Source organism: Saccopteryx bilineata, chromosome 11 (assembly GCF_036850765.1).
Source record: "Saccopteryx bilineata isolate mSacBil1 chromosome 11, mSacBil1_pri_phased_curated, whole genome shotgun sequence".
Lineage (NCBI taxonomy): Eukaryota > Metazoa > Chordata > Mammalia > Chiroptera > Emballonuridae > Saccopteryx > Saccopteryx bilineata.
This window is the reverse complement of record NC_089500.1, coordinates 76,177,101-76,183,870: the sequence shown is the minus strand read 5'-3', so window position 1 is coordinate 76,183,870 and position 6,770 is coordinate 76,177,101. Positions and strand designations below refer to the sequence as shown.

General features: G+C 49.2%; 1 non-coding gene across 1 annotated transcript; it reads right to left on the bottom strand.

Annotated features, from left to right (window-relative positions):
• Positions 1 to 602: 602 nt before the first annotated feature.
• TRNAF-AAA (transfer RNA phenylalanine (anticodon AAA)) lies at positions 603 to 678 on the bottom strand. Its single transcript has one exon. It is a non-coding gene; the product is annotated as a tRNA-Phe (tRNA).
• Between the last annotated feature and the right edge of the window lie 6,092 nt (positions 679 to 6,770).

Below are 6,770 nucleotides of genomic sequence, written 5' to 3'. Positions count from 1 at the left end.
ACAGCCCAGGACAGTGTGTCCTCTGTCCTCTGGCCGAAGCGGGGCAGGGCTGCTGTCAGTCAGCTTCAGAGGCTTGTTTTTGCATCGATTTCCTACATAAAGATCATGAGCTGGAGACCCGTGGAAAATGTTCAGTCTCTGCAAGGTGTCCCAGGGCACTGGGTCTGGTGTCACGGCGGAGCCTGGAAGCCCAGGGTCCCTGTCCCAGCTTCACTCCTCATTAGATTCTGGGACCATGGGACAGTCGCTCACTCTCTTGGGGCCTGAGTGTCTTCAACTGTGTGTGTGTGTGTGTGTGTGTGTGTGTGTGTGTGTGTGTGTGTTTTTCTGAAGTGAGAAGCAGGAAGGCAGAGAGACAGACTCCCGCATGTAACCGACCGGGATCCACCTGGCATGCCCACCAGGGGGCGATGCTCTGCCCATCTGGGGCATTGTTCTGTTGCAACCGGAGCCATTCTAGTGCCCGAGGTGGAGGCCATGGAACTGTCCTCAGTGCCCAGGCCAACTTTGCTCCAATGGAGCCTTGGCTGCAGGAGGGGAAGAGAGAGACAGAGAGGAAGGAGAGGGGGAGGGGTGGAGAAGCAGTTGGTGTTTCTCCTGTGTGCCCTGGCTGGGAATTGAACCCGGGACTTCCACATTTTGGGCCGATGCTCTACCACTGAGCCAACCGGCCAAGGCAGTTTCCTCAACTTTAAATCACAAAGGTTAGATAAAATGTTCAAAACAATACTCACATTAAAAGTAATAGCTGACATGCATTGTTTGGCCGAGAGCCTCACTTAGATGGCGTCTGGGGTTGAGCCCTCACTGCAGCCTGTGAGGTAGGAACTGTTATTACCCCATTTCACAGAGGGGCTCCCTGAGCCAGAGAAAGATTCACTCCCTCACGTGTTCACATGGTGTAGCCAGTATGTGCTGGAGGCCAGGACCCCCAGCTCTGTTTATTCTCACATTTCCTCCTGTCCGAAGCTGCATCAACAACACCTGGGGATGTGACTAAAATGCAGATTCCTGGGCCTGTTCTAGACCCACTGAAAACAAATCCTCAGGCGCAGGGACGAGGAATCTGTTTTAACCAGCTCTCCGGGTGAGGCCTCGGCACATGGCACGGCCAGCCTCTGTTCTAGAACCTGGGTTCTCGACCCCTGTGCGTGGCACGTGGTGTTCTGCCGTCCATGGGCTTCCAGTGCCTGGAACATTGCTCGGCTGTCTGGTCGGTGGTGCTCTTGTCTCTTCCTCCCCGAAGGCTCTGTGTCCGCCTGTCCCTCCTGCAGCTGGGAGGCTGACCCCTGAGGGCCCGGGGCTGCAGGAGCAGCCGTCAGGGGCACACGGAGAGTGCGTTCCTCTGTTGTGAGCGCCACACAGCTCACACACGATCAAAGTCAAAGCATGGTCAACTTGGGCCACCAGAAGCAGCACTTCTCTTTTAGAATTCAAAAAATGCATGGACCATTGGAAATTCGTTCGAATAGCACGTACGCCTCTTAAACGCTTAAACTTCCCCTCATTCCTCCCCAAAGGACTCTGATAGGCGTTATCAGGTCCAGATTTGGAGGCTTGTAGTTTTGTGAATTCACCGAAGAAGGCTACATGCTACTCTATCTCTTGGGGAAAAGCCAAATTATGTTTATGGCCGTTCATGATAACAGACGCCATAAATACAACAATCTGACGCACACCCAGATTGTTCTACAAACCTCTTCAGGCCTTTAAAAATTCTTCTAGGGGGAAAAAAAATGATCCCGGTCACCATCAGATACCATATCATCCAATACATTTTTTCAAAGTCTGAGTTCCTTCCCCTGCAGACAGCAAAGGGTGCGATGCTGTGTGTTGCACTCGCAGGGAGTTAAGAGAGATGTGACTGAGAAAGGAAAAGGGAATCTTTCTAGCAGGAAAGAGAAAAAGCATGTTTATGTATATGTAGCTTTTAAATAAAGGGCTTTTCAAAAGCACTATTAGAAAAATGCAGAATGTATAGAATAAGGTAAAAGAGGAAAATGAAAATTATCCATATTCTCACTGTTCAGCACTGCTAGCATTTCGCATGGACTACTGCTTAGTGTTAACTGCGGTTAGCATTTTAATGTATATATTTTTCTAGATTTTTTTTTTTTTGCAAATAGACATTTATACTATAGATTAGGGTTAGTCAACCTTTTTATACCTACTGCCCACTTTTGTATCTCTGTTAGTAGTAAAATTTTCTAACTGCCCACCCGTTCCATAGTAACGGTGATTTATTAAGTAGGGAAGTCACTTTACTTTATAAAATTTATAAAACAGAATTACAGCAAGTGAAAGCATATAGTAATCATTACTCACCAAGTACTTTATGTCGGATTTTTGCTAAGTTTGGCAGGATAAATCTTTATAAAACAACTTACTATAGTTAAATCTATCTTTTTATTTATACTTTGGTTGCTCCGCTACCGCCCACCATGAAAGCTGGAACGCCCCCTAGTGGGCGGCAGGGACCAGGTTGACCAGCACTGCTCTAGATCTATATTTTATCCAAAAATGAGCTCTTACCTGAGACCCTGTTTTGCAAGGGTCGTAGGATGAAGTTCTGACTTCAGGACAGTATATAGAGAGGCAGTGACTTTCCAGGGTGTCTCTTCCTGCTGGGAAGAGTTGTCAGCAGTTCCTCACATAATTCTGGTGTTGTGGGCTCCTGTGTCCTGTCTTCCTGAGACATATCCGGGGTCACCTGTCCAGGATATGGGGAGATCATCGGGTGGACATACTCGGCCTTCTACAGTTGGTCACTTCCAAACCAAACACGGTGGCTCACGGAAAGCTGTGGGATCATTCTTTCTTCTGCCTATGGCTTGTTGGCTCTCTGTGCTTTAAATTTACAAGTCCTGAGCAGCTGTGCTTTGGAACATTCAGATTTAAGACACATTTTCTGTGGTTAAAAGCTCTCTTCCCTTCCCAATACATATATTCCAAAAATAAAATTTGATTTCATTTCTTTTTTTTTTTTTTTTTTGTTTCAGGGAAATTCTGCCCCAGGGTAAGCACTTTTAGGGAGATTCCAGGGATCAAATTCAGGCCGCCGGACCATGTCTTAACTGTTTTGTTACTGGGAATTCTTAGGGAGACACACTTTACTGTAAGTCTAAAAGGATCTAGACTTGGGTCCTATCTACACATACACTGACTTGGGAGAAAAGATAGTTAAATTCAGTGAAACAACTAGTGATGAACTGGTTGCCAACTGGGCACACTTTCCTACAGTGTTTCTCAAGCTGATTCATTTTATGGGAGGCTAAAACAAGATACTTTTTTGGGGGGGGGAGGAGGTGGCTTTTTCTTTCCCATAGAAAGGCTTTCTGAAGATGGTGAGTTTGGCCAAGAGATGTTTACTCTAAAGACCTGCCAGTTCAAGAAGAGAACAATAGTGTGTGTGCATTTGATAACAGTGTGTGTATTAACTGGAGAAGCTCATGGCTGACACTGTGAAGAAAAGTCACCCAGCTCCACCCTAGATCTCAATACTCAAGCAGTAACAAGTACGAGGAGAGGCCTTGTGGAACGAAAGGACAAATTCTAGAGCGTACACTGTCTTGTCCGCAGATGGTCAGAAAGTACTTGTGCAACCTTAAGAGTAAATGATTTTTTTTCCCCCTCCCTGGCCAGAATTCCCGCCCCTCCCCCTACCCAGATAAATCTATGTAAAAACCATAGTTGTCCCGTTTGTCAATGATTCCCACTTTCTGCTTACCTGAGTCATTAGCTTCAACGAGTCTCTTGTTTCTCCTCTTTCTAAGGAACAGCTGGGATTCTTTCTCATCTGTTAAGGTTAAATAAAGACAATAAAGCACATATTTAAAAACGTAACAAGTAATTCCAGTTGAGAGGATCGGCCCGAGAAAGAAAATGAGGCGACGGAACCACACCTTTAACCGACATTCTACCCAGAGGGCCAAACGATCCGCCAAGAATAAACCCAACTGGTTACGACAAACCTGCGAGTGGAAATGGGATTTCAAGAGAACACAAGGGTTTTAGAAACCTCATTTGATAGCTCATGTAGCTGCCTCTCCCTCCAGGACACGGAGAGTAACCCCCAGCCCTTAAGTACGAGGGGTGTCGAGTGGTTTCCTTCCGAAGGACACAGTACGGAAAAGGGTGTGAAGGGGACCAACCGGGCTGAGGGACACCTGGTGACGAGCACCCCAGCCAGGCCATCAGGGGATGATGATGATGACACTGAGCATGTATATCATGGAACGAGAAGGGTCTTCCTCCCAGCGTCGTCATGAAAAAAACAGCAGACAAATTCCAGTAGACGGGCACCCTACCAAACACCTGGCCAGGAGCCCTCAAAACTGTCAAGGCCTGGCCCTGGCCGGTTGGCTCAGCGGTAGAGCATCAGCCTGGCGTGCAGAAGTCCCGGGTTTGAGTCCCGGCCAGGGCACACACAGGAGAAGCACCCATCTGCTTCTCCACCCCTCCCCCTCTCCTTCCTCTCTGTCTCTCTCTTCCCCTCCCACAGCCAAGGCTCCATTGGAGCAAAGTTGGCCCGGGCGCTGAGGATGGCTCTGTGGCCTCTGCTTCAGGTGCTAGAATGGTTCTGGTTGTAACAGAGCGATGCCCCAGATGGGCAGAGCATCAGCCCCCTGGTGGGCGTGCCAGGTGGATCCTGGTCGGGCGCATGTGGGAGTCTGTCTGACTACCTCCCTGTTTCCAACTTCAGAAAAATACAACCCCTCCCCCCCAAAACAAACAAACTATCAAGGCCACCAAAGATGAGCAGGAAGCTGTCACAGCTGAAAGGGGCCTCAGGAGACACCGCTGTGAAACGGAATGTGATATCCTGGTAGGATCCAGGAACAGAAAAAAAAAAGGCATTAGTAAGGACTCCAGTCTGGACTTTAGTTTAATAATAAGGCGTCAACGCTGGTTAATTTGTGTGGCAAGTGCATCCCGCTGACCTAAGAGGGTAATAAGGGAACACTGGGTGGGTGGTCTATGGGAGCTCCCTGTGCTGCCTTTGCAACTTTTCTCTACATCTGAAACTATTAAGAATTAAACGTTTATTTAAAAAAAAATCAAATGTGACTGAATGTGGCTGCTTCTAAAGACATACTCCAAGTGGAAAATTCGTACCAATGTTGAAAAGGGGGGAAATGTTATCAAGGTAGAAGGAATCGAACACTCGGAGGCCCCAAGGGAGAAAACACAGAGTGAAGGGGACCGCTGGGCGCGGCTGGAGCACAGAGCGGAAGAGGAGGTGGGCGAGAGGGAGGATGTTGGACAGTCTGGGACCCCTCACAAAGTGTCTTATTTTTCATGCCTGCTCCAAGAATTCTGTCCTGTCCACTGGCAATGAGAAGCCATCAGAGGCTTTCAAGAAAGGAAGTGGCATGACTTGGTCTTGCTAGAGAGGTGATTCCTACTGAGTAAGGGAGAACGAATTAGCCCAGGGAGACTGGGGACAGGGATGGCACCCCGGCCCTCCGCCAGTCAAATTAGGAAGGCGCAACACTAAGTTAAGGCAATGAAATGGACGTGGGGAGAAAAGGCTGTCAAGGGGGGGGGGGGGAAGCGAATCCCTCCTCCGTCTCGACGTTATTCACTCACGCATCGGGTCAGCCCACACGCTCAGGGGCCACTGCACGCAGTCCTACAGGCAGTGCCCCGAACACAGCAGCCGCATGCTCTGGAACGGCGCCCTCTACAGCAGAGGCACGCCTGAGGGCGCACACCCTGGCTGGGCCCTGAGCCGGATGCTGACTGCACGGTCCTGAACGGAACAGACACGGCTCCTGTCCACACGGACTCTCCTTCCAGCCGGACTTCCCTGGCTCGTGGCTTCCTGGGCCGGGGAGGAATCTGGCATTCCTTCCAACGGAGGGAGAGGAATCAAAGTGCCTTCTGCTGAGAGGGCTCTGCCTCTTCTTTCTAGTCCAGAGCAATTCAGCTCTGGCCCCACATTTGCAAATCTCACCCAGCCAAGCCAAAGCCCTGGGGTTGACCCCTCCCACCCCCCTCAGAAGGCTGTTTCACCTGTCCCTTTCACCTTTCTGTCCTCACCGGGAGACAGTGTTACTGCTGTGCGTAGTCAGTCCTCTCAGAGTGGCCTGTCTGGTCGATAGGCACTGCTTCCCCTTGATCACATCCTCGTGACGTGGTCTTCGTCGCAGGGCCGTTTTGGCGCCCTTTTTAGATTGACGTCTGGGCTGGTTGTCTGGCAGGGTTGCCTGCCCCTTGATCCTATCTAATCTAAGGCGGAACTAGACAGTAAATCAGGGGTCCCCAAACTATGGCCCGCGGGCTGCATGTGGCCCCCTGAGGCCATTCATTCAGCCCCGCTGCACTTCCGGAAGAGGCACCTCTTTCATTGGTGGTCAGTGAGAGGAGCATATTGACCATCTCATTAGCCAAAAGCAGGCCCATAGTTCCCATTGAAATACTGGTCAGTTTGTTGATTTAAATTTACTTGTTCTTTATTTTAAATATTGTATTTGTTACCGTTTTGTTTTTTTACTTTAAAATAAGATATGTGCAGTGTGCATAGGGACTTTTTAATAGTTTTTTTTTATAGTTCAGCCCTCCAACGGTCTGAGGGACAGTGAACTGGCCCCCTGTGTAAAAAGTTCGGGGACCCCTGCAGTAAATGAACCTTTATGAAGACTGCAGTGAACCTGATTTGGGGACTTAAATAAATAATAAGATGACCTCGACCCTCCCAGGCGGCTCTCTTGACCTCTGTTCCCCAGCCCATTCTGGAAGCCTCTCAGGGAATAAACACAGTTGAGGGC